The 16,274-nt window shown below is 44.9% G+C and overlaps 1 long non-coding RNA gene across 1 annotated transcript; it reads left to right on the forward strand.

The window, feature by feature from the left end:
• The first annotated feature begins 686 nt into the window (after positions 1 to 686).
• On the forward strand, positions 687 to 13,392 carry LOC125324712. Its single transcript, XR_007203100.1, has 3 exons — positions 687 to 1,502; positions 12,206 to 12,296; positions 12,890 to 13,392. It is a non-coding gene; the product is annotated as an uncharacterized LOC125324712 (long non-coding RNA).
• The last annotated feature ends 2,882 nt before the right edge of the window (positions 13,393 to 16,274 follow it).

Raw genomic sequence — 16,274 nt, forward strand, 5'->3', positions numbered from 1 at the left:
GACACTCACGACACTGTACTTTCTCCCGAAACAACCCAAAAACGGGGCTAACAGGTGACTCCGCTTCCATCCTTCCCAGGACAAAAGTCTGTCTTTCCCTTGAAAGCCCTTTGTTGGTGCTAAATGTTATTAACCAGGCTTTTATCATCACAGCATCTGATGCCTTTGCTGGCTGCAAGCCATGTGCTTAGCCTACACCATCTCTTAGCAGCACGGATCTAGAGGAAAACATTCCCCTTTTTACCCCTCCTCCGAGTCCCTCCTAACTAGCTGGCAATTCCTGGTTCAGGCTCTGGGCATTTTGACCAGCTGACTGTGGCTGCTTTCTCTGTCTTTGTTCTCAGGAAGGAGGTGAATATGATTTAAATGTCACTTAATCCCCTTTCCTTTCTCACTCATTAGCATTGAAGACGGCTGTTGCAAGAGAAAGCATATTTGTTTCATTTATAGGCTATCACACGAGGAAGCACATTTTCGTTTCATATTATACATAATTGGGGTATGGCAGCCAGATGAAAAAGACTTTGCAGGAGAATATACTTATTCTTTAAAAAAAAGAATCGATGTTTGCCTTTATAACAGTAAGATGCTTCTTGCTGAAATTTCTTTTTCAATTATTACAGTGAATTATTCATTCCTGGGATTATTTGAATCATAATTATGATTTATTCATTTGCAGGGTTAACTGTTGAGAAGTCCTTTCAAAACAGGAGGGATGGGAAAACTCCCGAGGTTTCTAAGAGGACACACAGGGCATGTCTACCTCACCGTGATGGAGCTCACCCCGTGCTGGGTTTGAAGGAGCAAGCTTCAGTCAGCAGAGCAGAGTCAGCGTGGAGCTCCAGCACGGTTTGCAGGACCCTTTTCCAGCCCACATGGACATTCCATGCTGCCACAGCTCTGGGCTTCCCGTTACCTGGGCGAGCAGGGCTCCAGAGAGCCGAGATGCTCCGTGCATCCCATCCCTTCCCAGTCTGCTCACCTCCTGCCACAGCCCAACTCCGAGCAGGCACTCAGGCTGCTCTGCACCACCTGTGCTTGCTCCTGACAGCCCTCCAGAAGCCGCTGTCCTTCCTTTGGTGTGCTCACAGTGCCCCTTAGGCTGGGTATTAAAGCCAGAAGCCCTTGCAGTGTGCAAGTAAACTCTTTCTAGCACGCAGCCTGTTCCCGAGCCGCTCTGCACCGCGGTGCCTGGGCAGCCACACCCCTCACTTCTATATTAAGAGGCAATGCCAGCTGCCACAATTCAGCCTCCGTGCAGATCCTGCTGGGCCAGCAGCTCCCGATGGCACACAATTTGCAGAGCTGGAGGCGAGGAAGACCCGGAGATGTGAGGAGGGACAAGAGCAGCGTTCCCGAAAGCCGCACTGCCGCATCCTAATACTCCCTGGAGAGAGATTTGGGGGCTGGCTCTGAATCCAATGCCACGAGTCCAGTGCCACCTCAGGGTGCCAGTAAACTTCTCTTTGAGGCAGTGGCTGTGATCACATCTCCAAGCTCAGGTATGACACCTTGCTGTGCTTCAAGTTTATGATGACCACATCCTCCTGCAGGCTGTATTGGTCACTGATGCCAAGGTGCACAAAAATCCCTTCGCAGATTCATGGGGAGATTGTTCTGACTAGCACATGACACCCAGATCTGGGCTCTCATCCCACTCCAAAATCTGGAGGCACATTGCCCTCCCAGGCCTGGTCCATACAGGCACTGTCATCCTGCAGCACAGGAGTTCTGTTTCAACCATTCCCTTGGATGTCTTATGCACCCCCAAACGTGGCTCAGCATTCTGGGTAACACTGCCACCCTTTGGATTTCCTTTAGCTCCCTTTTGCAGGATTTGATGTGATCAGCACTGCAGCTGCCACAAAGTTGTGTCTGTGCAGCATTTTCTCAGGAAAGCCAAACCCACAGACCCCTCACTCCAAAACTAAGATATCCCAAGTGGGAATCTAGGTTTGAGGCTAGGGCATGCAAAACTTCTAAGCCACTTCCTCGCCTCCCTGCATTTCCCAGTCACCCCATCGTCTCCTGAACTTTCCAATTCCTCCTCCGCAGCTCCTGTGCTACCCACTATCTTCTGCTTCCCACATTCAGGTACTTTCCCCAGTTATGGAGCTTCTCACCCCTCTAACCCTACTACAGTTTCTTCACTTGCTTGCAGCCCAGTAGAAAAATACTTTTCATATCCATTTTCCTAAACTCCTTTTGGGGCTGAAGGCTGCCCAGTAAGCACTGGAGATGTTGGCTGATCACCTGGGCATTCAGCAGAGCAGCTTGACATGCTTTGCTCATGTGACATCTTGTAACACTCTCCCCCATCAAACGAAGAACCAAGAACACCAAGCAACCTTCCATACCTGCAGTGTATTTTGGTGATTAATGCACCTCTGAAAACATCCATCAACACCTTAATGTGCAGCCTGGGAGGCACAACAGAACCTCCCACAGGCTGGAGGCCCTGGGGTAGGATTCATCTCCCAGGAGCCAAAATATTCCACACATCAAACAAATCTCCACAGTCTAAAAAGAGCAATAGACAGGGAAAATAAAGGAAAAAAAAAAAAAAAAAAAAAAAAAAAAAAAAAAAAAAGCAATAACTGGCAGAGCATCCCCATTTGAAATGGTAATTTACACTTATGCACAGTACCAATTACAGCCAGCTTCATACTTCCCTTCTTACTCAGAGCCATAAATCTATAAATGAGAGTGCTAAACAGGCAAGGGAAGCAGAACTAGCTTGAGCCCTGGAGCTGTTAGACATGCCACTCAGAAACAGTTGTTCTCCTGGTCTATTCTCTCACCAGAAAATGGGAGAAACCTGAAGGATGCTCATTAACATCCTTCCAGGCATCAGAGAATCAACTGCTATGGCATCAAATGTTCATGGCCAGATCCCTGGGTGCCTTCAGCCTCTTTATTCTAGTCCAAGTGAAGGCCTAGGTCTGAAACATTGCTCTGCATCTCACAGAATGTCACACTCAGGATAGGAAAGAACAGTGATTTCACTGAATATGGGCAATGAAACCTTGCCTTTCCCATTTGTGTTGCACTCCAAGAGGAAAAATAATATTCTCAAAACAAAGAATTCTCAATTCATGTAACTGCAGATCTCAAAGCTCCAGATGGCAACAAGGTGAGGCAGGTTGGGGCATCTAACAATACCCATGTATCCATCATGATGCAGTTTCATCCATCACCACAAGGAGCAGGGATAAAATATCCCAGTTTTCTCAAAATAGAAGTAATCCTGACGATTCTCTGATGGGAAAACATCCATCCCAGTCCTAGAATCATAGAATGGCCAGGTTTGGAAGGGATCTTAAAGACCATCTTATTCCAACCCCCTGCCGTGGGCAGGGACACCTTGCCCTAGTCCAGGTTGCTCAGAGCCCCATGCAGCCTGGCCTTGAGCAGTCTCTATCCTGCCCTTTGAAAAGGGTTCTTGTGCCACTGCTGACTGATGGAGGAAGAATTGCACTTCCATGAAGTGAAGGTGGCAGTCCTATTCCCTGGACCAACCCGGACTGTTCCTGGAATACTGCCTTTCCTGTGCGTTGAATGACAGTGTGTTGAATGTTGTTCTTGCACTGGCAAAAATATATCATAGTGTAACTAAAGATTTTGTCACAGTACTGGGATAAAGGGAGGGGGGAAAGACAAAACAGGCTCTACCAGAAACTTTCACACAAGTGTTTCCTAGCTTTCAAGTACTTCTGTTAACCTAAAGTGCCTTTAATACTGTCTTTGTCTTGTCTTTTCCCCCAAAATTCTATCTACAGATGAGTAACTTTTAAACCGCTATTTTTAAATCCCTTAAGTATTTCCCATGTAAATATGTTGGGATTTTTTCAGATGCCTTTTCACAGAGAGACACTAGATGTATTTCAGGGACTTCAGGTTTCTGTTTATCACAGGAGGAAAAACATTCTGTCCTGCCAGAGTCTTTAGGTTCACAACACAACCCTGTGCTGTGTGAGCAAATGAATGAGTGTGACAGAAAATGACTGCAGTGTGCAGACACAACACCAGGGAAAGGTGGAGGGTTTCACAACTCTTTGCTAGGCAGCTTAAAATGACTGAGGTGGACAAATACTCTGTCAGGTTCTGCAGCATCAGCTGCAACTGCTTTGACCGCTCTGTTCAGGCTTAAGCTGGACTTCGTCTTCTCTTGGGTTTGTTTAACCCCTTTTGCCCTTTCCCTTCCCATTTAGTTTCCATTCTTTAATTTATTTCCATCCTACAGGCCCTGAGCTGTAGGTCCCAAGTGTTTATCCTTCCATCCTGTGCCTCGACTTCTGCCCATGTCCCATCCTCCTCCCATTTTCTACCTTCTCCCAGCCTTTTCAGTTCACTGTTCTATCCTTCCTTGTTTCCCAGTCCCTTCTGCTCCTAAATCCTTTTATTTAACTCTGGCTCACACCAAAACTCACTTCCATGCAAGAGGAAGGCATTATTTCCGAAATGACAAGTGATTCTTGAGAATTCTGCTCTGGCATTTGGTCCCTCTACATCTGGGTGCCCTCCCTGTGCTTCCAAACGTACAGTGAGGAAAATTATTTTAGCCCAAGTCCAGAATGCCCTTGCAGGGAGTCCTGGCTAAGAGCGGGTTGTACATGCTGCCAGTGACACCTCTGATGTTTTTAGCTGCTGGTGCAATGTTTTTTAAGTGGTCCAGCAAATGGTCAGTGCCTTACATCCTGTGTAAAGGTATGTGGAAGGAGAAAGCTTCTGCTTCTTTAAGGTAACCTGATCAAGGACCCTTTCAGTGCAAAGAGAGACTCTTGACAAGGACCTGGAGTGACAGGACAAGGGGGAATGGCTTCACACTGACAGAGAGCAGGTTTAGATTGAATATTAGGAAGAAATTGTTCCCTGTGAGGGTGCTGAGGCCCTGGCACAGGGTGCCCAGAGAAGCTGTGGCTGCCCCATCCCTGGCAGTGTCCAGGGCCAGGCTGGATGGGGCTCTGAGCAACCTGAGATAGTGGAAGGTGTCCCTGCCCATGGCAGGGGAGTGGAACAAGATGAGCTTTAATGCCCCTTCCAACCCAAACCATTCTTTGAATCTATGAAAGGTGATAATAAAGGGAAAAATAGAAAAACACAGAGAGAGACACAAAGGGATAACAGAGAAATGACAAACACCAGAATTCTTCAGTCACTAATTGCAGTGGATAAGATGGGCACAACAAGAGGAACAGGGGGAGTTGTGACAATTGAGGTGGGCTTGCAAAACTGTGCAAAACTTGTTAGGGAGAGTTTAGGAGCTGCTGGCCACTTACAGCATCCCTTGACAACCATCCCTGAGAGCTTGGGGTCAGCCAGTGAAACTTCCATTGAGGGCACCTCTACAGTCACATGCACTTACAGCCTGTTTAAACCTTATTAAAAAGATAAACAAAACCAAAACAGGCAGACAAAACCCAGGAGAAAATCAACCAACAACAGCAAAAGAACACCTCAGCTGTGGAAATTTATTACATTTAAATTTGTTAGTCGTTACAAGTTCTAACAGGCTGTTAGATGCTGCCTGGATCGTAACAAAACTCACTTTGTTTTATGCCACCACTGCATGTCACTGTTGAGAGGGAACAATAAACAAAGATTTTAGTGAGATTTGTACTGCTCTGATGTGAAGGGAACTCAGTCTGCAAGGGAAGCTCCCATCCTGTGTGTGTCATGCATCCATCCTGCCCCATACACAGTGCCACGAGGAATATCCTGTCTGCACAAAGACCCTCCCCCCTCCCATATTTCCATTTATCCTCCCAAATGCAGGTCAGTCTGTCTGTCTGTCTCTGTAAAGATCATCTTTGCATTGTCCTCAGCAGGCAGTGTTATGGGGAGTGCAGGCATTGGCCTGAGCAGGCGCACACAAGAGGGAAAGCAGAAGGGAATGCTGCTCCCTGGAGCCACACAGCTCTTCCCACCTGCTCTCCCTGTCCCCAGTCCCAGCCACGAGGAGGAGGGAAAGGATTTGGCCTTTCTCTAACTTCAAATTGCCCTTCACAGGGATTTCTGTTCACCCCTGGAATGGAATGATGAGACTTCCAGAGGTCATCTGGCTAAAAAAGGGTCATGTCCCCACCCATGAGGACACAGCTGGCAGCACCGTGTTCCTTCTCTCACCTCAGGCTGCCTCTCCCTTCATCCCATTCTGTGACTTTTGTGCCTTCCCACTTCCCCAGTGACTTGCCTGCAGGCATGAAGAGCCCTGGAGCAGCTCTCAGTCTGCCACCTGTTATCCCATCCCTCCCTGCCAGGAGCAGCAGGTCTTGGCCAGCCAGAGCAGTCCCTCCCACTGATATGGGAACTTCTGGTCTTTCCAGAGCTAAGAAATCCCCAGGGATTTCCATAGTAAAGCTCTGACAAGTCTCTAAAGAAATACACGTTAAAAAAAAAAAAAATGCATTGAGTAAATTTCTTCAAGGATGGCAAGAAGCGCACCATGACGTCAGAATAGCCTCCCTGCCAAATTTTCTGGTTCTGCTCAAAAAGTAGGAGAGCTTTGTAGCAAAATGAGTGTAATAATGTCTGACAGGCAGAGCAAAACATTTTCCACCAACTTTGTTTCAGAGACAGCCAAATTTTATTTTTTTCCCCTGGTTTGTTTTAGCAGAAGCTTTCCAAATAAAAACAAACAAGCAAATTAGCTCAGAGGTAGACAAGCAACATGAAAAGAATCTTATTTGAGCAGTCTTTAAGATCAACAAGAAACCTTCCAGCTGGGGCAGAGAGGGCCAGACTCCTCGAAGATAACAGTAGTATGATCATGGAGTGACAGTATTTTGGGATTGTTATTATAGAATATAAACCAAATAGACACCAAACTCAATTAAAGCTCAACTTGATGCACAAAAAGCAGTACCAGACTAAATCCATTCACACAGCCCTCCTACTTTCTTGGCTATAAAGGGCAGAAATAACTTCCCCTCTTCTTGACCAAGGGAACATGAAGTCAATCTTCAAATAGCAATAAAAAACATGTAAGATCAGCTTTGTACCATAAGCCATCTCCTCCCCTGCATGAAACTTGCTGAAAATCAGTGGGGCATTGCAGAGAAGCTGAATGAAAACCGTAAGAGCCACAGATAAGGTGAGGATGAAAAATATCTGACAGAAATCACCCATGCAAAATCATCTGTGTCTGCTCCTGGACTTTCTGGAAACCACTGGAGAGCCACAATTCCTGATTCTTTCAGTCTGAATCAGATTTCAGGGCAAGAGGAACTGGCTCCATAAGTAAACAGGCAAAAAAAAGGAAAGCTAATACATAAATGACCACATTGCTCAGTGAGGTAGGGGAGGTAAAGAAAAAGGACAAGAAAAAGTCTGAGGTGTTCACTGATTTTTGGGGGTTTTTTCTTTAGTCATTCCCAGCAATGTTGCCTCCCTTGTTTTATCAGGAATGCAGTGTTGCCTCATCCCTAAATGTCCATTATCTAGGAAATAAAAACCATTGCCCTTCCCTGGCTGTGTCCTGTGCTACAACTTAGTGGTATCTGAGCAGTGTGTTAAACAGCAATGGAAGAGAGCTGTACTGCAAGTTTGTCTGATATGAGATGTCCAATTTTAGTTTTTTCCCGGATTTGGAGCTCAGCAGTCACAGTTTTAAGCACTAGATGCAGTTTCAAGCCTTCTGTGTTAGTCCTGGAAGCAGATCCGGGAAAGCTTTGCTGTAAAACTTCTTTGAGAGCAAGGGTTTCCAAGGAAAGGGTGTTTTCCCCAAGCTCCAGCTGCTGCTTGCAGAACATATCTGCAGCACCAACATATATTTACCCCACTGGGATGTGACCAACCTGGGGCATGCAGGAAAGGCTCCTCAAAAGGGGAAGAGTTTCAGGATCACCAAGAGCCAAGGAAAAAAGCCCTCTTAGTGCCGGTGTCAAACTACAGACGTGTAGCTGGCACCTAACACCAGATTAAAGCAAGTATTTGAGCTCTGTGCACAGCCCAAAGCAGTGAATCACGCTCTTTCCATGGCATCTCTCCTATTAGATCTGTCTTATCCACTTATATCCAACAGTTCCTGATGGCTGCCAAGCCAGGCCTTGGCTCTTGGGAGGAGGAACAACAGCAGCACCACTTTTATTTTTCTTTTTTAAAAACCCCACCCTGAACAGGCACAAACCTTCCTGAACCACCCTTTGGAGTTCAATGAGAAATCCATAAAATTAACTTTTTATAGCATTGCCAGGTCAAGGCTTGCTGTGAAGATGTCAGCACCCAATGGACTGTGACTGTAAGGAACAAATATTACACAATCTTGGACTCAGGAGAAGCCTTTCATAGTAACTTAGGTACTGTTGGAGGGACAGGCACAGGAGCAGTTTTCCTCAGCTGGTGGAATCCCTCTGACCTCCTGTGGGATCACTGGGAGGGAACCTGGAATGTCAGTGGAGCCAGGCTCTGACTCTGCTGAAGGCTTTTCTGATGAACACTCCTGCAAAATGCTGTTCCAGCACAGGGGTCAAACAAAATTCCTTAATTGTAATATTGATGCTCACTTCTTTAGAAAGAAAGGAGTGGGAACAGCTCCCTCAGCTCTCTCTCCCAAAACTGAAGAAATTTTAACTTTTTACTCTAATAACCAGAACTATAAAAGCCTTTTTCCTCTCAAAATATTGAACATCTCTTTAATAACATGTAATGAAGAGGATGTGGTTGAATAATGCAATTCTTTTGCCCCAGTTCTAATACTTTTTTTTTTTTTATAGTGCTCATCTAAGTCACTAAAAGGAATTAATATTTTATTGCTTTCTATGAAAAATGCATAATGCCTTTCCCATAGCAAGGTTTCAAACTCCAGTTGCTTCACTTCAGACTGGTATTTCTTTCTGATTTTGCTCTTGCTGAAGACAATAAACCTCTGTGGGAAAATACCTAAATTATTTGTTAAAAGATGAAGAGGAGCCTTAAATTTATCATGGAAGCTGTTTTTGAATTTGAGCCATCAAGCTACTGTCATGTTTCAGTTCCACAGCCCTGAAAACCCAGAAATTTCAGTTCCTGTTTGTACACATCATCATCTAACAAACCCTTTCTAGAGCTCTGCTTTGAGTAGCCCCTGATTTTTAGGAAAAGCTTTCTGTACAACAAATATAATCCCAACCTTTTCCCGTTATATATCCCTGCCTGTGTGATGGTCCAGTCAAACCCTTGGAACCAAAATATTTGCAAGTAAGGCTTTATCAGACTGTCAGTTAAGCAAACATAATTGAACTGACAGGTCTGTGAAATCAAAACTATTGCTGGCATCTTGGTGTTGGAGGGAAACCTTGCTTGAATTTAAGAAGAGCTTAAGCATCCCTAAAGCAGCCAGATTCACTGCCAGACATCTAAAAATAAATGAAGTATTCTGGGCTTTTACAAAGCAAACAAAACCCCTCTTATTTCCCAGTAGGTTCTCAGGAGCAGCTTCTCTAGGATTTTTCCCAAGGGAACCATTTCAGCTAAGGACAGTGATCCCAATCCTGCAGCTTTTTACCCTGCTGAGAAGTGCTCTTTCAGCCATTTTAGCATAACTAGCACCTAGCGTGAGGAATGGATTGACTAAATGATCAGGAAATGTGGAATTCTGAACTTCAGATCATTTGTGGAGACATTGCTATTAATATTTAAGAATAATAATTAAAAAAAAAAAAAAAACCACCACAGATCAGCTCAGGACAGAAATAGCATTAACTGCACTTCATTTTGTCAGGCATTTTGAGCTGTCATCAGAGCCAGCTATTGGAATGGAGCCTTAAAGATCACATCTATTTTTGTAAGCCCAAAATGACCAATAATTCTGCAAATGCTGAGCTCTTTGCAGCACCTGAGGCTGTTGAGATCATTGTAGCCCAGTAAAACACTCTGTGTGTGCTCCCAAACAATGTGTGAGGGAGGTTGCATGAGAAAAATATTTCCCAAGCCTTCAGAGGAAGGCTCTTGCACAGATTTCTTTCTCTGCAGCCAACCAGTGCTCTCTCCCAAGCACATCCCCCAGGAACACTGGAAGGATCAGGCTGCTTTCCACTCCAGTGGGCCCCTTTGGCAGATGTTTCTGCAAAGGTAATGTTCTGAAAGAGGAACTCCAGGCTCCCTGTACAGACAACACTGGCCTGAGAGTCATTCCTGTGCCTGTATTATTAGAAGGACATCAATGCTACTGAAAACCCATTTGATGGATTTGTTTCAGCATTCCTTCAATTACATACAAGCCCAGCCAGCTTACCCTGGCACATTCAGAGGTTTCTGTGGCCATGCTGTTCCTGCTTTGAGGAGATGTCTCTCATCTGCTGTTTGTCTCTGACCTAGGGGGGAATTGCAGCTAGATCCAGCTGAGGCAGAGCGCTGCAGCAACAGAGCAACAGCAAACTGCTCAGCCCTCCAGCACCTGAAGGGAGCCTACAAAAAAGATACTGAGAGACTTTTTACAAGGAGATGGAGTGACAGGACAAAGGGGAATGGATTTAAACAGAGGAGGTTGAGATTGGTTATCAGGAAGAAATTGTTCCCTGTGAGGGTGGGGAGGCCCTGGCACAGGTTACCCAGAGAAGCTGTGGCTGCCCCATCCCTGGCAGTGTCCAAGGCCAGGTTGGATGGGGCTCTGAGCAAGCTGGGATAGTGGAAGGTGTCCCTGCCCATGGCAGGGGATGGAACAAGATGATCTTAAGGGTCTCTTTCCAACCAAAACCATTCCCTGGTTCTATGGCCATTCCTACCTCATATCAGATGAATTCACCTCTGACAGCCAAGGAAATGATAACCTGAAGGAACACCATGTGCTTGTCTTCCACTTTTTATCAGTTCACTGCACCAGAAATACCCCTGTGTAACTTCTAAGTGCTTGTCATTAAGGGGTTTGGTGCCTTATCTGTGCATTTCTTTCTTCCCCCATTCTCTCTGTCTGCTCCTAAGGAGAAAGAGAATTCAACAGTAGTTCTTTATAGGAACCATAAGGCTGAGCAACAGCCTCCTGGTGTCTTTCTGCTTTCCCCTTTCCCGGTGCCTGGCTTCCCAGGATGCTGCAGAAGGGAACAGGCAGGAAGGTGGCTGCTGTTCATCCCCATCTGACAGCTGCTCCTGAGTTTCCTCTGCGTAGATAACCAAGCATCACTCCCTCTATTCATCCTAGAGAGGGAGAAATGAAAAGCTTTCTTGGCATAAAATCTCAGCTGATGATGAGGCCCAGTAATACACATTTTCCATCAGAGAACTGTCCTCAGAAGATCCTCAGACAGCCTTGGTTAAAATGTAATTGCCAAATTTTTGCAAATAAAGATTTTGAAAGAACGTTTGTCTGATCCTCAGTTTTAATTCACAGGAAGACAAGTGAAGGAGCCTCCAGTAAACAATCACTGTTTCTGAGCCCAAAGTGTTATTTATTATCCCTGGGTAAACATGCAGAAATTTGCTGGCAGTCATCAGGATTACATCAGGGTAACTGAGGTCCAAGGGACCCACAGGACACTGGGGATGACTTCTCACTTCCAGGATGGCAAATGTATGCAGAACTTGGTCCTGGATCACCAGAGAAAATGAATGTACTAGGACCTTCTAACAGACACAGGTTTAAATTTAAAATATGAACTTGACAGTTATTTAAGCTACAGCAGCTGCTCCTTTGAAGGGTATTAAAACAAGTAGAATTTGTGGCAAGAGAAAAAAAACCTAAATACTTCTGAGGGACAGAGTTTGTGTACTCCAGAATCTTCTCAGAGGGTGGACTGCACATAAAGTCAGAGGCACAGACCGATATTGCAATTCAGATAATTGGGTGAGGAACAAAAAATGAGGGATTATCATGAAATGCATTTCTCTCTCTGCTCTTCCCAAGTGATTGCCATTACCTGCACCAGGGAATTCCATAATGAGTTCCAAGCACCGCATGTTGCCAAATCATCTCATATTGATTTCTTAGGAAGCAAACCAATATCTGCACCCACTTTTTTTTCTTCTGTGCTTATTACAGAGGCACAGCACTTGATCTCAAGTTCAAAATCTTACTCCAGGCACAAAGAATGTTGCTTCCAGAGAAACTTGAAGTTATGTGTGAGCTCGTTATTCCATTTCCACGAGGAACTGCTGTGTTTGTGTGGCTTTGGTACATGTTGGAAAGAGGAAGTTAATTTTCCAAACTAGTCAAGATCACACTCTCTGATGTACCTGACTGTGGACATTCAAAGTTAATGCACTTCTGAATCATTAATCCATTTTTTCAAAGGAACGAGGTGCACAGATCTTCCCAGCCTGACTGACATGAGAAGGAAACATTCTGCTGAATACAAAGATCTTCTGATCAAGTCACAAAGGAGGTAAAACACTTCACCACTAAAGTGACAGGAGGTGAATACCTCAGGCTTCGTGTAAAACAAAAGGTGCATTGAGCCTGAACGGTTCAGATGAAAGAATCCTTTCATTGCAGCGTAGTTTGGGTACAAATTGAGTAGGCTCTTTCTCAGAACAGAACCATCTTTTCTTTCTCTGTCACATTCAGTACGGAAAGTTTGGTGTCTGCAAGTCCCAACTTTTTGAGGGTCTTTTTAAACAGAATGATTCCATGTTTCAGTAGTGCCTTCCACCCACACTTCTTGACTTACCTTTAGGATTTTTGTCAGATTCACCTTTACTCTGCCCAGATACGTGGGTAGTTATTAAAGCCAAATAAGTGCAGGCTTTGTACAAATCTTTAGGCACATTTGGGCATGTTTGCATGCATGTTTGGTCGCAGGGCTGTGCTTATTTACAGAATTATCCCCTGGCTGTAGAAATACGTGTCCTTGTAAATTCATGCACGACAATGTTCTTGAATCTTTTAGGGAGTTTTTGCATGATGCATCTGGAAATGCACCTTAAAAACTCTTGCATTCCCTATTTTTTTTTTCCATGGATAACCTTCCTGCTTTAGTGGTTTCAGATATTGGAGAACAGATGACCAATGCACAGCAAGAACAGGAAAGAGGGCTTACCTTCAAGCAAACATTTCAGAGGCACTGTAGAGTAATGTGAATTTAACATCTGCTTTTCACTGTGAAGTTTCAAATATTTATTTCAAGAGAAATCAGGACTGGATGGCTCCAGAGACCGAGGTAAATTTGTTCTGTAATTTACTCACAGAGAACAGCTCAGTGAGCTTTAAATCAAGGCTTTAGAAGATGAGCAGCTTTATTTTTGGTGCAGGGATGCTCAGCACCCTCCATAAGTCAGCTCACTTGGAATCTTCTCCAGACAAACTGCAAAACCCTAAATCTTTCCCTAAAAAGGGTATGGCTTTGGAACAGGCCCACCTTAGTGATGGGCCCCATTCCGTAGACAGGGAAGAGGCACAAGCTGAGTGTCCAAGGACACAAGGCCCCTCAGTGGCAGGGCTGAGGTTATCTTCAAGTTATCTCTGCTCAGTCCAGTGCTTTAATAGGCTCATATCCATGTGTGGCAACGTGCCACCCCTCTCTTGTCACAGAGAGCTGGTCATTCCTGGATACAGACAGAGGTTTGTGTCTTCCAAGTGGATTTGTTTCTGAGGAAGACTTATCCCAAAAACGCCTATCACTGATCCTTCCCTGCTCTTTCCCCACATCAAGTGCCCTATTCTCTTCCTGAAGATCCCCAATTATCTGGCATCTGGCTGTCAGGAAGGGAGAATGGCAAAGTATTATAAACCTACAAAAATCTTTCCCATCTGTTAGCACAAGCAGGGAAGTGAGGTATTAGGAGCGAGGTCCTGCCTTTAGAGGAAGATGCAAGGCTTTTCCCATATCTCAGAGGACTCCTGCTCAGCCTCAGTCAGGAGCAATCCACCTGCAGTGAGCAGAGCAAGTGCTGAACCCACTGAACACAGGATCAGAGCCTGAGGTTCTTTAGAGGACAAACAAACCCATCCCAAGGCTCAGCTCCCGTTTCACCACAGCCGGATGGAAAGAAAGCAAAGCCTCTGAGTCTGCTGCGTTCCTCAGAGCCTCAGACACACTGGAGAGAGGGTGAGAGCACCAAGGAGAGGTTTGTAATTGAATTTCTGTTTATTTTGGTCCAAGGTTGAGGTCGATGCACAATGAGGAGGTTATCAGATGACTCATATTAGCCCGAGCACTGGGCTGGGATAAAGTTAGTACTGTGCCTACTGGGAAGATGTGAGGTTGTCAGATGGCCAGGGTACAGCCTTATATAATTCATTTCTATTCCTGAAGTAATTTTCTTGACCAAGTCTGAGAAGGGAAAGAACATTCTTTTGTAGTGGCATGAGGGAGTGGGAATTCGGGCTTTATCCCTGATGTGCTCATCTGAATTGACAGGAAAACTCAGTATGAACATACATTACTTGCACTTTTCACATTCACCATGATAATAAGACATATGCAGTGATATCTGGGGGTTTTTGTACCTGAAGAACCACAGATGTACATTTCTAAGAAACATTTCCATGCTGTCTTGCCTAATTAATGGCACAAGCAGTAGGAGTAAGACAGAAATTTAAAGAACCTTTTTTTTAATGCTTCATTTAAATCCAAGGCAAAACCTCTGTATTTTCTCTGTGGCAACAGAATAGGACTCCTGGTTGTCAAGGGGGAGACACAAAATTAAAGAGAAGACCCAGGCAGGAAGTCAAGGGAACACAAACCAGATGCTGTGCTCATCTATTTGAGCACAGGCCTATAGGAAAGCCAGTCAAAATGTTTTAGCCATGATTATCCATCCTTTTGGATGAAGCATAAAACACTCCTAAAGCACAAACAGCTATTTCAGGGAATCTTTAGAAGTAAACTGGAATGAGTTCAGTGGAGTGGCACCAAAATTGTCCAGCCTTGAGAGTTTGTCCTGTGAGGAGAAGCTGAGGCAGTAGAGCTTGATTACACTGAAAAGAAAACTTTGGGGACATGTTAAAGCCACCTTCCAATCCCTGACAGGCTTTTGCCAAGGCCAAAGAGCTTGGATTTCACATACCCAGCTACAGAACAATAGGTAACGATCCTAAATTGAAGCAAGAGGGGTTCTTACTGGACATAGAGGTGGAAAGGAAGGAAAAAAGGTACAGCAAAATATCAAAGCACAGGAACAGGCTGCCTAGAGGTGTCGTGGTGCTGGGCAGTCTATGGCCTTAAAGGTTTTCAAGACCCAACCTGACGCATTCCTGCACAACCTGGTCTCACTTCAGATATAATGCTACTTTGAGCAGCAGGCTGGACTATGGACATCCAGATATACTTGATTAATTTGAATAATTCTGTGATTCTGCCCTGTGGCCCTGAATTATGCCATAAAATGGTAGCAGTTCAGAGGCCTGCACAGCTCCGATTTGTTTTGTGTTTTGTGCAAACACATGGAAACTAATAAAGAACGGGATGTGGCTCCCTGTCTTCCAAGGAAAGGCAGAGGTCAGAGACCAAGGCCATGAGAGTGTTTCTTGAAACTATGCATCCATAGTGGAAGAGAGACTCTTGACAAGGGCCTGGAGTGACAGGACAATGGGGAATGGCTTCACACTGACAGAGACGAGGGTTAGATTGGATATTGGGAAGAAATTGTTCCCTGTGAGGGTGGTGAGGCCCCGGCACAGGTTGCCCAGGGAAGCTGTGGCTGCCCCATCCCTGGAAGTGTCCAAGGCCAGGTTGGATGGGGCTCAGAGCAACCTGGGGTAGTGGAAGGTGTCCCTGCCCATGGCAGGGTGTGGAACAAGATGATCTTTAAGGCCCCTTCCAGCCCAAACCATTCCATGACTCTGATTCTATGAAAATCCCCTATTTTGGGAAAAACAGTTAGGCTTTAGAGCTTTTGAAAGACAAGAAAAAAATCTGAGCCATTCAGTTTCTAAATAATTAACTCCCCTAACCCATTTTGCATGTCTTGATCTCCAATTTGAAGTCTGATAATCCTAAGGATCAGTGGAACAAAAGCCTTTTAATCTCTTCAAGAAGTATAGGTGCTAAATATAGATCCAGCTTAAACTATTAAAATATGATACGTCAATTCATTTGAAAAGCAACAAACCAATTAATCTTTATTTCTGCAGCTGTGGGCACATTTCTGTCTTTAGCCACGGATTCCTGCAGAGCTTTTGTGGGGGGATGACTTAACACAAATGACAAGATATCATTTCCAAGGGCTCCTGTGTGACAAAAACTTCATCTACAAAAAGCCTTCAAGATTCAGACAGGCCAAGCCATGACTGATGTGACCTGGTGGCAGTTTGCCCTTGCAGGAGGATTCCCAGAGGTGCCCTACAGCCAACACTTCCATGATTTTTCAAAAGCTCCTCAACAGAACTCTGGCAACTCACTGGTCATATAAAAGTGCATAGA

Source organism: Corvus hawaiiensis, chromosome 4 (genome assembly GCF_020740725.1).
Source record: "Corvus hawaiiensis isolate bCorHaw1 chromosome 4, bCorHaw1.pri.cur, whole genome shotgun sequence".
Lineage (NCBI taxonomy): Eukaryota > Metazoa > Chordata > Aves > Passeriformes > Corvidae > Corvus > Corvus hawaiiensis.